This window comes from Chanodichthys erythropterus, chromosome 3 (assembly GCF_024489055.1).
Source record: "Chanodichthys erythropterus isolate Z2021 chromosome 3, ASM2448905v1, whole genome shotgun sequence".
Classification (NCBI taxonomy): Eukaryota; Metazoa; Chordata; class Actinopteri; order Cypriniformes; family Xenocyprididae; genus Chanodichthys; species Chanodichthys erythropterus.
Genome location: NC_090223.1, coordinates 6820288 through 6836698, shown reverse-complemented (window position 1 = coordinate 6836698; position 16411 = coordinate 6820288). Strand labels below are relative to the sequence as shown.

At 40.9% G+C, this 16411-nt stretch overlaps 1 pseudogene; it reads right to left on the bottom strand.

The window, feature by feature from the left end:
• Positions 1-16411, bottom strand: part of LOC137016995 (zinc finger protein 721-like) — a 186381-nt pseudogene that overhangs the window by 119779 nt on the left and 50191 nt on the right.

Here is a 16411-nt window from a genome sequence, read left to right as displayed (position 1 = left end):
CGAAAAAACGTTAAAGTGACTTGGGTTTTCCGCTGAAAGAACAAACAGAACAATCGAGCATGAATAACGTTTTAATATATGCAAACTACGAATACAGAGGTTCTAAATATATATACAAGAAAATACACACCTATGTACAAGAATAGAAGTAGAGAAGGAAAGAGAGAGAAGGCAAGTAGCAAACTCACAACCAGTCCTAAGCCAGCACGGAAATCAGTTTCATCATCTAAGATTGAGAAACGGCAGTATACTTGCATTGGTTGCGTGTGTCGAATTTCAGGTTAGCGCTGGTGCAGTTCGTTGGCTTCCTCCGTTCAGCGGGAAGGTTTGAACTGAGGACGAGAGTGAGTTTCGCTGGAAGATGGCGATCCCGAAGCTGAGCGCGGTGGCAGCGCGTGGTCACCGGAGGGGTCCGGGAAAAACGTGCACGAGATGCTCGTGAGACAATCGGGAGAGAACACGGGAGAGAGAGAGTCTGGAATTGTGCGTCTTTGCTTTTATGACAGATAAGCCGACACACCTCCTTGAGGTGGGGTAGCCAATAACATGGGTGCAAAGTTGGCGGGAAAGCTTTTCCTTTGCTTGGCCTCACGACTTAATCTGCATGAGTTATGACTATCAATTCAGATCTCCAAATGGAGTGTGTTCTTCACAGTATCATTAAACACATAGAAAAATGCATTTGTCAGCGGTGTGACATATCTCAGTAAATAGCTCGTGTCCGGAGCTTTACGGCGAGACCAAACTCGATAGGTCAGAAAGGCATAGGAGAGAAGTTATGGTTTACAGACAAAATTATATCGTTAAAATGCACACTAGCACAAATACACTCATTTAAACACTAGGAAACATGCATAGGCCCTAAAAATATATGAAATATATATAGTTTACAAATACAGTTGAAAATGTATGATTGTGTGTTTCTGTGTCTGTCTGTGTGTGTGTTTTTGTGTGTCCCTGTGTGTGTGGGGTGTTGGAATGTGGATCTGGTCAGTCTCTGGGGGGGTTTTACAACCCAGTCCAGCATGCTAAAAGCGTTCTGGACATTCCAAAGTTTATTGATTATCCTGATACGTGTGCATACGCTACAAAAAATATTTGAGAACTTAAATGATTTTAACATATGGCTGCAATATAACAAAGAGTGAAAAATTTAAGGGGGTCTGAATACTTTCCGTACCCACTGTACATGAATTTGCGTCTGAGTAGCGTGGGTGTGGCCACATTAGTGGATAATGAGCTGAATCACAGCCGTCTGACATTTGGTCTCTTTTCATACAAATTACATAAACACAAAATTTTTGTTTTCAATTTTGACTTATACGATTAAAAACCTTTCTTTAGACATAAGTCAAATTTTTTTGTGATTAGTATTTACTAAGTTACATTTAATTTTCTGAGAACTATCAGATTGGATTTCATTCAAAGGGAGACGAGAGATCACGCATCATGTTATTTTTCTTTATTTTGCAAAAAGCACAACATTTTGTTTTTACTCTGAGTGTACACAAATAAAAAAAGATATTCCACAGATTAAAATGGTGTATAACACTTAATTGTATGTGCAACATTCATGGAGTATTTTGAGTCTCTTTCACACTGGTAAGAAAAAAAAATGAGGTGGTATCGCCAGCATGACCACCAAGCCGAGGGAATTAAATCAATCACATTTCAGGGGTGGAGGTGGGATGTTACTGGACATGATATGTATATCATGCTAACTAATAAATTATTTCTCATTAAACATAAAAAAACAACAACAACAAAACAAACATTCATCTGGAAGAAGGGGGTCAAAAATTAACTTAAAACTGTTTATGGTGCCCCTGCCTACAAGAGTAATGTTTACTGACTATTGACTGCTAAGATTCTCAGATAGGGATAACTATAGAAGAATGGAAAGAGTGTGTGAGTGAAGGTGGCTGTGAATGTGTGTAGATGTGTGCTGGTTACAGGATCAGAGAATGACACCATTCCTCCATCATAGTCCAGATTCACTCTCACACGATCAAGCTTCTGATTAACACGAAAACCAGAACCAGACCGTCCATATCTCATACTCCACATATCATCAGTGCCAAAGAAATCATCTCCCTTCCTCTGGTTTGATGCTGTAGTTACTCCAAGAATCCACCAGTAACTTTCTTTAACCTCCACATCCCAGCAGTGTGTTCCTGAGTTATACCCCTCTGAACCCAGAACACAGAAAACAGAGCTAAATCTCTCTGGATTATCAGGAAGAGGTTGTTTGATCCCGCTGTATCTCACACTGGTCAGATCATCAGACAAGAATAGACGTGGATTTGCAGTGTTTGGATCCAGAATCACAGGAGCTGATGAGACACAATCAACAGATGCTTTTATTCTGATGTTCATATAATGATCAAGAGTGAACTAACACAGATTATTATGACTCATGACACTCGTCCTGTTGATAAAACACATAAGACATTTATGCTGTAAATAAAAAACATCTCTGTTATGCTTTGGGAATGCCTCTGCATGATTGCATCACGATGCACGTATGAAATCAGTCCAACAGATTGACGGAACGTCATAGGTGGGTGACGTCACCGACCAGGAAACTATAAAGCCTACTCGAAAACACATTCATTTAGCTTCTTAAACCTGAAGCTATGGGTTCACGGGCATGCTGAGAGTATGGCAGGGGAACTCACGCTGTGTCAAACGCTTTGGAAATGACGCCCATGTCACCATATGAGCAAGTGACCGTCTGTGTGAAGTCACTAAGATGACAGCACCAGAGCCCCTGTAATGGAGCCGAGGTCCAGCTCATAGAACCTCACGAAGGTATGCAGTGAGGATCAGCCTGCCGCATCAAAAACTTCTTGGAGAGAGATTCCTGACAATAAATCTTTAGAAGCAGCCATACTCCAGGTCGAGTGAGCTTGGACAGCCAATGGTGAAGGCTGACCAGCCGACTCATAAGTAAGTGAGATGGCCTCAACCACCCACTTGCTTATTCTCTGCTTAGATGCAAGATGACCTTTTTAGTGAGGACCTTAGGAATATAACCCGGTCTTGGGTGCAAAAAGGCTTTAACCATGCCGGGCGCAAATTCCAAGCATGAGAGAGATACCAAAAGGGCTTGCATGTCTCCAATCCTTTTGAGAGACAAGATAGCAAGCAGAAATAGGGTTTTTAATGTGAGAAACTTCTCAGGCACTTCTTCGATAGGCTTGGAAGGGGGCCAGAGCCGGTACCCTTGTGTGAACTGCAGAACTCCCGGGAGCAGTGCAACCGTGGGAAATGGCCTTGGCCATGGCTGTACCATAGCGTCCAGCCCCAGAGGTGCTGAGTTTGTCATGGAGAACCATAATGGGCAGTGAGTCATCTCTCAAGATGCAAACAGATCCTTTTCGGCTCGGCCGAAGTTCTCCCATAGGAGCTTCACCACCTCGGGGTGAAGTCTCCATTCCCCGAGCCTTGGCCCCTGTGTCGTCAGGATGTCTGCTCCCAAATTGAGGTACCCTGGGATGTGAACTGCCTTGATTGAGAGCAGTTTCCTCTGGGTCCACAGGAGGATCTGATGAGCCAGTCTGTATAACAGGTGCAACCTCAGACCCCTCTGATGATTTATATATGAGATCACTGATGTGTTATATGAATGAACGAGCACATGATGGTCCCTGAGGTCTAAAAGGAAGTGTTTCAGGGCCTGAAACACTGGAAACATCTCCAGGGGATTTATGTGCCAAGAGAGATGATGGTCCTGCCATAGACCCCGAGCAGATCGACCACTCATGATCACCCCCCAGCTCGTGAGGGATGCATCTGTCGTTAACATGACACAACGACCGAGAGCTCCCAACGCAGGTCCCTGGGACAGAAACCAAGGTTGTTTCCACATGACTAGGGCACAAAGGCATCACTGCGTGACCCTGATCACACGAAAAGGATTTCCTCTCGGCGAGAATCCCTTGGTTTTTAGCCACCACTGCAATGGTGTCATATTCAGCAGGCCAAAAGGTATTACATTGGACGCTGCTGCCATCAGATCTAAATGTCTCTGAAACAGTTTGACAGTGAGTGACTGGCGTAGCTTTATTTTTGTAACAGCTGAGAGATTCGATGCTATCTGAGCAGGCGACAGACGAGCACACATGACATTCAAATCCCATACCACACCTAGATGAATGGTTTCCTGAGCAGGAGAAAGCACACTTTTCTTAACGTTTATCCTCAACATCAACTTCTACATATGAGCGAGAGCAACATCTCGATGTTGAATGGCCATATGCTGTGATTGAGCCAGAATCAACCAATTGTCAATGTAGTTTAAGATGCAGATGCCCTGCATGGACAAGGGCACCAGAGCCGCGTCTACACATTTGGTAAAGGTGCAGGGTGACAGTGCTAGGCTGAAGGTAAGAACCCGGTATTAGTGTGCTTTGCCCCTAAAAGCAAATCTCAGGAACTTCCTGTGTTGTGGGAGGATTGATACATGAAATTATGCATATGTTTGATTGTGGGCATCTTGAATTTGAGCTTTGGTACCATTCGATTTAGCTGATGTAGATCTAAAATCGGACGCAACCTCCCAATCTTTTTTTGGAACAATGAAGTACCGGCTGTAACATCCTGACTCCCTGCTGGGAGGATGGACCCTTTCTATAACCTCCTTATGCAGCAGAGTCTCTACTTCTTGTGCTAATACCAGAGCCTGCTCGGGCCCACAACTGTGGGTAGAATCCCACTGAATCGGGGTGGCCATGTTCTAAATTGAATTGCATACCCCTTTTCTATCGTGTGCAGGACCCACTGAGATACATTTGACAGACATTTCCATTCTGTCAGAAAATCTACTAAAGGAACCAGCCTCTCGAGGCTGGCCTCTGGTGTATTTTGGGCAGCCAGCAAAGTGCCCTGAAGAAGTGCACCGGCAGGGGAAAAACTGGCTTGGCTGCATCAGAGAGCGCAAATCACCCGGAACTACTGCGTCCCAGCATTGAGGCACCGTATAATGAAGTGAAGGCCGTCTGGCTTTAGAGGGTTCCCCTGCCTCCCAGCTCCTTGGAGGGGGATTAAGGGTAGCAACGCTCTGCTTCTGGTGTTGTCTGTGCGAGGAACTTGTACTCAGCTTTGGCTGCTCCTGCCCAGCAGCCACAGAGACCTGAGTTCAGCAGGGAAGAAACTGCTGCAGCACTGCAACCTGTTTCTTCGATTCCAGGAACCTCTCGTTGACCAATTTAATGGTGTCACCAAAGAGGCCGGAAGGACTAAGTGGGGCAGTCAGATTTAACCATAGATGTCTCTCCTTTGCCCCCAGGGCTGCCATTGATCTGCCGAAGGATTTGGCAGTCTCCTTGGTGGCACGGAGAGCTAGGTCAGCTGACTGACGCAACTCCTGGATGAGATCTGCCCCCACTTCTTCACTGTCACCCAAGTCTCTGAGCAGGTCTGATTGGCAAAACTTACAACATAGGGTGAACAAAAAACACAACAACAAAACACAAAAACAACAATAAAACAGCAGTGACAATACAAATGGGTAATAATGGGTAATAGTAGAAGTATTTAAATAGTAATAGCATCTATAATAATAATGATAATAATATTTTGTGATGACATCAACAGTATCAGTATATCAGTAATAACACCAATATCAGTAATATCAGGGTAATGTTGGGGCTTTAAGGGACGATGCCAATTGGGGGGAGATATGGCTCACGAGCGTCTCTTCCACCTATGGCATCGCCCCATAACTGTGTCTCCTCATACCCAACACATTACTGTAGGTGGAAGTTTGTGGGGTATAGACACGGTAGGAAATCGGTCTGTTCCATGAACTCAACACCTTGGTGTGGAGGTTGAGAAAAAACGGTAAGCCCTGACGTGGAGGTTGAGCCAATCTAGATGGCAGGAAGCACTGCTCTAGCTTGGTTTTAACCTGTAACTCTTGTTTCTCAGCCAGCCAATCAATGTTTAATTTAGTCACAGCACGAGTCAACACCTCCACTAGCTCCTCACTAGTGGGAGAGTGAAGTAGCGAGTCTTCAATCTCTCCAGTTGTTACACTAACGACGTCCAATTCCTCAGAACTGGACACCGTCAATGTAACTGCATCAACCAGAGCGGAAGAAACTGCAATCTATCTATCAGTTTGTGTCATGAAGCACCTTTAACTCTCCACCCATCCCTCATTTCCAGCTCAGATCTTCTGCAGTCAGACTCACAGTTTTGGACGATGTCCTGCATCTTCTTCCAGACTCTGAACGGCAGGTTGCCCAAGTAACGTGGCACATGAATCAAAGCTCCAGAAGCCATCTGTGGATCCGGCTGTGAGCTCTGGACTCTGGAAGAACATTCAGGAGTCAGAACTGCAGTGGCTTTGGATCAGAACCAGAGAGACCAGAGACAGGAGCAGATCACTCACCTTTCCATTGAGACTGGAAACTCCTGCAGAACAAACACACCATTTATCATCAAGAACTCAATCAATGAACCAATGATCAACCAATGATCTGAAATCAGACCTTCAGAAAGCAGACGTCATTGGCTTTCATCATCTCCTCCATGTCTTTGATTGTGTGTGAAAGAGCTGAGATGTGTCTGTTCATCTCCTCCAGCTTCTCCTTCATCATCTGCTTCTTCTGCTCCTCTTCCTCCCTCAGAGCAGTGATTGTAGCTTCTTCTTCATCTCTGAGAAACTGATGAAGCTTCTCAAACTGCTGTTTAATCTGACGCTCTGTGTGCTCAGCTTGAGACTGAAATCAGATCACATTCACTTCAATCGTTTCAATCTACACACATCAACACTTCACATCATTAATATCAGAGATAAACTCAGACACTGATCCAGAAGCAGATTAGCAGAGTGATACTCATTATTTACAGAGATAATAAACTGGAATCCATTATATTAAATATATTGGATCATAACTGTACATAGTGATCCTACAGCTGTAATGAAAATGACTCTGATTCTGTTTCCTCACCTTGATGTGTTGAACAGTTTCCTCAAACTCTCCTTTCATTTCTTCATTGTGTTGAAGTTTCTCTTGTAAGGACTTCAGTGCTGTATTGAGATCCTCCTAGAATTGAACAAAATACACATAAAACACCAGATTACAGTGAAGAGAAAAAAGAAGACAACACAGTGAACTATGAAAACGTTTCTTTGGTGTGAAAGCCAACTTTATGACTAATTATTATTTGACATGTGAAATAAGAGTCAGTTGTCTTACCTTATATGATGAAACCACTTCACTGATGGGTCTGAATTTATGATTGTCATGTTTCTGTGAATCTCTGCACACTAAACACACAGGTTGTTTGTCCTCCAAACAGAACAGTTTGAGTTTCTCACTGTGTAAACTGCAGATCTCCTCAGATCCTGATGAACACCTCTCATTTCTCTCCTTTAGGAACGACTCACACAACTTTTGTGATGCCGGATTAAATGGAGGTTCATCTCTTGAGGATCTTCTCCTGCAAAGAGGACATTCCTGGGTTTTCTCCAGAACTGTTGAAGACACTCTTTGCAGAAACTGTGACTACATGATAAAAGAACAGGAGTCTTGGCAAGGCAAGGCATTTTTGATTTTTATAGCACAATAGGGGGCAGTCGTGGTCTAATGGATAGAGAGTCGGACTTGTAACCCAAAGGTCATTGGTTCGAGTCTCAGGTCCGGCAGGGATTGTTGGTGAGGGGAGTGAATTTCCAGCGCTCTCCTCACCTTCAATACCACGACTGAGGTGAGACCCTTGAGCAAGGCACCGAACCCCCAACTGCTCCCCGGGCGCAGCAGCAATGGCTGCCCACTCCTCTGGGTGTGTGTTCACTGCTGTGTGTGCGCACTTGGATGAGTTAAATGCAGAGCACAAATTCCAAGTATGGGTCATCATACTTGGCCACGTGTCACTTCACTTACTTACATTTCATACACAATGGTAATTCAAAGTGCATAACATAAATAATAATAATAAAAAATAGAACATAAAGAATAGAAATAACAGTAAAAACAGAGAATTTTGCTATCTGGATGGATGAGCTAGGGAGTTTTTTGTTGTTGTTGTCCATCAGTTGTGTTATGTTGTGTTGTTCCTCACACAACAGGGCTGCTACCTGTTAAGGCACTTCAAACTGATAAACAAAGCTTCAATCTCTCCTTTTGCCAAGACACCTCAAACTGCGCTACACAACCCTAATCTTTCGGAGATATCTTATTTATGCAACGCATTACAAATTTCCCCTTTGGAAAGTGTCCTGACTGTATTCCAGAGATATCTTAACCATGCACCACAGCTCAAATTTCCCCATGGTTCGTCCCCTTATCCAAATTTACCTAATTTTAACCTAATCAGTTTGTTAAATCTGTTTGTTAGTCTCTCTACAGTAGCAAAAAGAGTGCAGGTGTTGTTTAAGTTTCTGTTTATAATATTTGAGAAGAAGGTCTGTCTAGCTTTGCCTAGTTCCACATTGAAAGCATGAATGATATCTTTATAGATGTTATAATGGATTTCAAGTTTTGTCTTTCGCCACATGCGCTCAGCTTTTCTGCACTGTCTTTTCATATTCTCTGTTGAGTTTCTCCACGGTGCTTTTTGTCTGCCACTTTTCTTCCTGACTTTCACAGGAGCAATGTTATCAATAACGTTCTGTACTTTTGAGTTAAAAGAATCAATGAGAAAATCAACAGAGTCTGCAGATATGCTTGGTGTTAAAGATATAGCCTTCATAAACAGTGCATTAGTGTTCTCATTTGAGCACCGCTTTTAACCGTTATAGATCTAGCTTCAACAGTTGGAGAGATCAAAATATCAAAGAAAATACAGAAATGATCAGATAGCGCTACATCCTTAATGAAAATTGATGGAACGTTTAGACCCTTACTAATAATTAAATCTAGAGTGTGTCCACAATTGTGTGTAGGTCCATGTACAGCTGAGTCAGATCAAAAGTAATCAAAACTGTTAGGATTTCCTTTGCCATGTTGGATTCTGCATTTTCTATGAAGGTTCTTGAAGATTTCACAGCACACAGGACAAATATAATCATCTTCAGCTGCTGAAGCCATTTTCACTGTTTGGCATTAGTGGAATTGCATTGGCATGGTTCAAATCATACTTATCTGACCGTTATCAGTTTGTAGTGGTAAACGAAGAGAGGTCATATCAATCACAAGTTCAATATGGAGTACCGCAAGGCTCAGTACTAGGACCGTTGCTTTTCACTCTGTACATGCTACCCTTGGGAGATATCATTAGGAAGCATGGCGTTAGTTTTCACTGTTACACTGATGATACTCAGCTCTATATTTCTTCGTGCCCTGACAAAAAGTACCAATTCACAAAATAATCAGAATGCACAGCTGACATAAAAATTGAATGACCAGAAATTTCTTACTACTAATTTCAGAAAAAAAACAGAGATTCTAATTTTTGTACCAAAAACTTACCGTAATAACCTAGAATACTGTCTAACACTTGATGGCTAGGAACCTTCGTCAGTTAGGAACCTGGGTGTGCTCTTTGATACCAATCTTTCATTTGAAGGCCATCTATACCTAGAATATCAAAATCAACTGCAGGCAGTAGATCCTTTTCCTATTTAGCACCTAAACTTTGGAACAGTCTTCCTATAGTTCAGTAGGCAAACCCTGGACTAAAAACACATCTGTTTAAACTTGTATAGGCCCATTTCCCTTTCCTTTCCCTATGTATAGATAAAGCGTTTTCAAAATTATTCCAGTTCACATAAATTTCGCGGACACATTTTTTTCTGTATTATGCGGACCAGCAAAGTAATTTGGCCAAAATAACTTTTTTTAAAAGACCAAGCTTCTGCGCACATACACACTCAAACACGCAAACCTATAGACCAAACATGTAAATGAACAGCAAGAATGCATTCAACGAAATTTAAGCAATCCATTACTACATGCTTCACAGATTCCATCTCTCCACACAAACATCTGCCATCTGGATGCTTGCCAACCATTGCCAGCCCATAATTCAGTGCACAATGTCCCAATCTTAATCTTGTGAATATCACACTATCCAACCTCTCTAATCTTGTGAATGATGTGTGCATTAATGTAGGCTGAACTGAAAAAAAGCCTGTCTTTATTCCTTTCCTCCCATTCTTCCTGACATGGCCTCACTCTCCCTACCCTTTATTGCCATTAGTGTGGCATAAAACATTTTTCCCAGGTCTTTGTCCCTCCACCCACCCAAGGGCCCACAAAATTGCAATCTGAGTTTAATACATAATTGAGGTGATTCTGCAAAGTGTTGTAAGAGGGTGGAGTTTATGATCACACGGGTGTGTTCAAACAACATGTACAACAACCAACATGCACAGTCTCAAATTTCTCTATATCCTAATTATTGTTAACATGTAATTCATTATTTCCAGGAGCTCATTGCTTCTACCTTTAATTAAACTGCTAAAAAAGATTGTAAATTGCCTAAATTATTACGTTATTAGCTAACTGCATTCTCTAAATTGTAATGTTGACATGCATTCTCTATGTATCATGAAAAGCGCTATACAAATAAAAGTGGAAAAAAAAAAAAAAAGAAACAACTGGAACCGTGCCTTATCAATCTATGAACCGTTCAGCCTGACGATGTAAAAGTGGGTTTTGTTTCTCAGTACATAAAGATGAACTACTTACTGTGTTTTAAGACTTTGGTGATGTGGTTTCTCCACTGCATGGATCTTCATGTGTATCTTCAGGTGACTTTTATAACCGAAACTCATTCCACACTGATTACACGTGTGCAGCTTCTCTCTGCTGTGGATCCTCTCATGTGATTTCAGAGATGATGACACACTGAATCTCTTGTCACAGTATGAACACTTGTAAGGTTTCTCTCCAGTGTGGATCCTCTCATGTCTTTTCAGATTTGCTAACTGACTGAATCTCTTGTCACAGTGTGAACACTTGTGAGGTTTTTCTCCAGTGTGGATCCTCTCATGTGTTTTCAGATCTGTTGACTGACTGAATCTCTTTCCACACTGATTACATGTGTACGGCTTCTCTCTGCTGTGGATCTTCTCATGTCTTTTTAGATTTGCTATCGCACTGAACCTCTTGTCACAGTGTGAACACTTGTAAGGTTTTTCTCCAGTGTGGATCCTCTCATGTGTTTTCAGATTTGTTAACTGACTGAATCTCTTGTCACAGTGTGAACACTTGTATGGTTTCTCTTCTGTGTGGATCCTCTCATGTGTTTTCAGATTTTCTGACAGACTGAATCTCTTGTCACAGTGTGAACATTTGTAAGGTTTTTCTCCAGTGTGAATTCTCTGGTGCAGTTTTAAACGGCTTCCTGTAGTGAAAGTCTTCTCACACTCAAAGCACATGTACTCTCTCACACCATTATGGAGTTTCTCATGCTCTTGTAAACTTTGCAGCAGTGAAAAACTCTTTCCACACACAGAACATGAATGTGGCTTCTCCTTCGTATGAACTGTCAGGTGTTTCTTCAGGTTTGATGCCCTAAGAAATATACTTCCACAGTCATGACATGTGTACGTCTTCTCTCCATTGTGGATCTTCACGTGAAGCTTAAGATATTCTTTGGCTATGAATTTCTTCCCACACTGATGACATACGAATAGCTTTTCTCCAGTGTGGATTCTCACGTGTGTCGTTAGTTGTGATGATTGACTGAAACTCTTCCCACATTGATGGCATACATAAGGCTTCTCTCCAATGTGAACTCTCATGTGATAATTAAGAGCTTCCTTTTGTATGAAGCTCTTCCTGCATTGAACACACTTGTACGGCTTCTCTCCAGTATGAACTCTCATGTGAATCTCAAGATGACATTTGTATGTGAAACTCTTTCCACACTGAGTGCAGGTTGTATATGTCTTGTCTCTTCTCTTTAAAAATGTGTTATTAGTCTTTGAGTTACTCAAATGTTTTTCTCCAGGTTTGACATGATGTTTCTCCTCCACTTTACTCAGTTCTTTACTCTCCTTGTTCTCTTCCATTAGGTCTGAAAAGAAAGAAAAAAAATGTCAATTTCATTTTCAGTACATTAAACCAATTCAAAGAGAGGAATATGAAGAGAAAGGACACAGAAGGACAAAGTTGACCAGATAAAATTCAAGTTGGTGTAAACTCAATCTATGATTTCATCCAGGGATATAAATTTAAACAAATTCCCATGGCCAGTCTTTGTTTAAATAAATCAATTAATCTTAGATTAAGCCTTAATACACTTCTAATTCTGTCTGAACAACTTTTTTTCTTGTGTTCAGGTAAACGATACGGCCATGCCATGCCTGGCTTGGTGAGAACACATCAGCAAATTCTGCTTGCAACTTGGCCACATCAGAGAGCTGGGAGGGCGAGAGAATTTTCCCAAATTGCTGTGTGACCTGTTGTGGAAACTGCTCTAACAAATATGAACTGTACTGAAAATTTCCTACTAAATGAACTAATTCATCAGGAGAAACCTAGAGTTGATATGGTCAATCTGATTACTCAAGGTTTGCAAAAAGAACAAGATGAAATCAAGAAGAAACAAGATGAGGAAGAGAAGAAGAACCACGAGAGTGGAAGGAATGAAGATGGATCCGAAGGCCAAGGAAATGCTTAAATTATTGAGACAACAGCAAAGAATTAATTTGAGATTGATCATGCTTATTAAACAATCATGTATGTTGAATACTTTTATGTGTGACTTGGAACAGATTACAAACGAGGTTGAGGCTTTGAATATAAAAGCTTCAGCGCCGGTTGAGTCTGAGTATTATAGTTAAAGGCCAAAGAGGTCAACATTTAGAATGGCCAATATGTATTTTTGTTTCTTCTACATTTTCTTATTTTTCTTAGAAGTGATAAGCAGAGCTAACGACAGTGTATGCTTTAGTTGCAGAAAGGGGAAGTATTAAGAAGAACTAATGCAAGGCTAACGTATGTTTTTTTTACCACAAGTTAATCGAAATGTGTATTTTTAATACAAGCTATATGCCTCTTTGCAGAACTAGAATGTTTAATATGAAAGTCGTTGAGTTTAAGTTAGAAAATGTGTTAAGACGTGCTGCACGTGTGTAATCCTTAGATGACCTCTGTATCTTGTACTCTAACAAACAAGGAGATGTTTTTGAGTCAGGAAGGAGGATGTGTTTAGACTATATATTGGAAGTTGTACAACAGAAGATTGCCACACCCCGGGTGAAGACTTTACTCGCTTTTATGTTCTTTGTAATTTTTTTTTATTTCTGTATCTTGTTATTAAACCGAAGCCATTGTATTTAGCGATTCGTAAACGTTTCTAAACAAGACTCAGTGTGAAATTACTTTTTACATAAGACTATTATCTGAACCTGCAATTACTTTACTCCATCGAGCCTCAAGAGCACCGGACCCTGACTGAGCTGGTGAGGACTCCACCTTGAAACCACTGATCTTCATATAACGCTCTCAATCCTTGGTAAGTCCAAATCTTTTCATGAAGTTAAGGATTGTAGAAATGTGTGTATGATTAGTTGGAGGTTGGGGGGGATAATAAATACAACAGACCTCTAACTGTCCTTGCCACTTTGCAAGTAATCTAGAGCTCGAAGTTGGAAGTAATACAAGCACATAAATTGGTTCCCCTATTGTACAGCAGGCTTTGTTTGTCCTGAGCCTGTAACAAATTTTCATTAGATAGCTGCCCCAAAGTGTGGAGTTTTGTTCTCAGTTTCAGTACATGGTTTGTGTCATATCTTCTCATTTTATTACAAGAAGAAACCTCACCCAATCAAAGAGAATCTTAAACTACTGCTTTCACAGGCCCGAAAAGTTGTTTAGAATGCCTTTGGGATTCTTGCTGCACAATGGAGTATCTACTGTACCACCGGTTGATTGGAGTGAGTCCTGCAAATGTGGATGCCATTGTGAAAGCAACAGTGGCCCTTTATAACTTCCAGAGTTGGAACTCCACAGCAGAAGGACCTGTCCCACAGGAAGAACAGCGCATACCTGCACTTACACGTGCAAGGAGAGTGGGCACCAACAACTCCACCCAAGAGGCCATGGCTGTTCGGGAGTCCTTCAACAGGTACTTTTCTTCTGCCACTGATGAAGTAAAACACAACATAGCCTGATCTGCCCACCTGTCATCTCTGCACCTCTCACCTGCTGCTGCCTTTCATAACACAAAGGCTATTTTAAGAGCCATTCACTTATTCTTGAAAGATCTGATTCCTGACTAAACATACACATTGCATGCACACATTACATCTGGCATGTGTTTTGATAGTTTGAAAAAAACATTTGCAACTGCAACCAGGGGCGCCATTGACATGGAGGACAGGGGGGTCAGGACCCCCGCACTTTTGATAAGGGCTTAAATTAGTCAAACTATATCATCTTTTAGCTTAGGATATTTTCTTTCAAATGAGTCCATTTTCACATTTCTGTGAGCTTTTGTTCGTAAATAATCAACTGTTTTGTCACGGATGTGAACAGGAAATGTGCTCTCGAACTGAGAAACAAGCGATCTCCAAGCAATCGATCAGAGCATGCTAACGTTTTAGGACAGATCAATGGTATATAAATCATGCCCGAACGTTAGCATTTGTCAGTCAAGCCAAACCGTCCATTCAGAAACCGAGAAATTTGACACTTTAAGGTAAGGAGGCTGATCTGTCAGGTTGATGCGCGAGCTGGATTGACTGAAGTTTTCATGAGGATTTATAGACTGTTTTGATTTCGGTAATTACATCTAGAAAGGTAAAAGCATTGATGGCATCTATAAAAGAGATCTCTGAAAGCGAAACAAAAGTGATTATTGCCTCTACCAGCAACGCAGTGGGGAGGACGCACGAGAGGAGCGTTTAATAGGTATGTGTATGGGCTACTGTAATACTGCATAATGCTTATCAGTGGCATGCACTTTGATCGCGAAAGTGAAAGTGCTCTTTGCGGTCGCATCGCGGTGCCCCCGTGTTCCCATTTCTCCTGCTGTGAACCGTGAGCTCCTGTCCATTACAATTTAAGCGGTTAAGGCCCGGGCATACTTAATTTCCCGCATTCCGCTCAGCCTTTCAAAGAAGCTCCTTTGCCCATGAGCGTGGAAAGACGCATGCACACGTGCACCGTCCGTGGTGATTTACATGTACATTTATTCATTAACAACACCCCCCCCACTTTGAAAATGTCTCCTGCGCCCCTGACTGCAACTGCATCGTTCATAAACTAAACGATGAATTACCACTTTACATCTGAATCAAAACACAATTCATGAACTCAAGTCTGTTACAAAATAACTGGATTTTTTAACAGTTTGCTTGGACAATGTTTGTCCTATCCTTTATGTATAGCGGAACATTTAACCCTCTGGGGTCTGAGGATTTTTGGGGCCCTGAGAAGTTTTGACATGCCCTGACATTTGTGCTTTTTTCAGTTGTTCATAAACATATTAATGACAAAATTGTCATTACACTGTATTCAGCATAAAGTAGGCCACCATAACATGTGAGGAACATGTGTGTACATTTTCTTGAAGGAATAATGTTTATGTGTGGTTATTGAAAAAACAAAAAACTTAAGTCACAGAAATAAGGCCAAATATATATATATATATATATATATATATATATATATATATATATATATATATATATATTAAATCTGTGTTCACAAGACTTCTGGGTATTGGAGGTTGTTGGCTAGAGTTTTTGCTTCAAAATTATGTAAAAATTATCCTGCCTGCTTGTTCATATAAAACAATATATTGATTTACATTTTGTAAGACACTTTTTGTCAATAAAACAGTATGTGTGGAGGTGTTAATAATCACGATTAATGCTGCGATTCATACCTGAGAAGACAAAAGATTTGAATAATGACCTCTAATTACCTACATATTAATGAGCTCTTTCAGTCAGGTAGGCTGTGAAAAAACCCTCTGTGATCATGTTGATAACAGGATTAATGTCCACTCTTAACAAAAAAACATGATTTTTGTGATCTTATGCCTGTATTATTGCACATCATGTGAAGAAAATGTTGTAGGCCTATGTTAAATTACAGTACCAGTCAAAATATTGACACATTACTAATGTTTTTAAAAGAATAAGTCTCAAGTCTCTAACCAAATAATGGTTTTCTATTTTAATATACTTTAAATTATAATGTATTTCTGTGATGCCTTTTACACTGATACTCTAAATAAATGGAGGAAATGTGTTACTTTTTTTAATACATTGAAAACTGAACCTCTAACAGGTATAGAGCTATCCATGGGGAACACTTATCAAAACCTAAACTATGTTAACACATATTGCCTACCAACATGCTATCCGACTGTAAAAACACACCTGACATGCCTACTTTAAATGTAAATCTGTATGTTTAGGATGGTAGCCCACTTGTAGTTTTTGGCAATTTCAACATTCATCTTGAGAAGCCTTATAATTCAGACTTCTCTCTTCTAG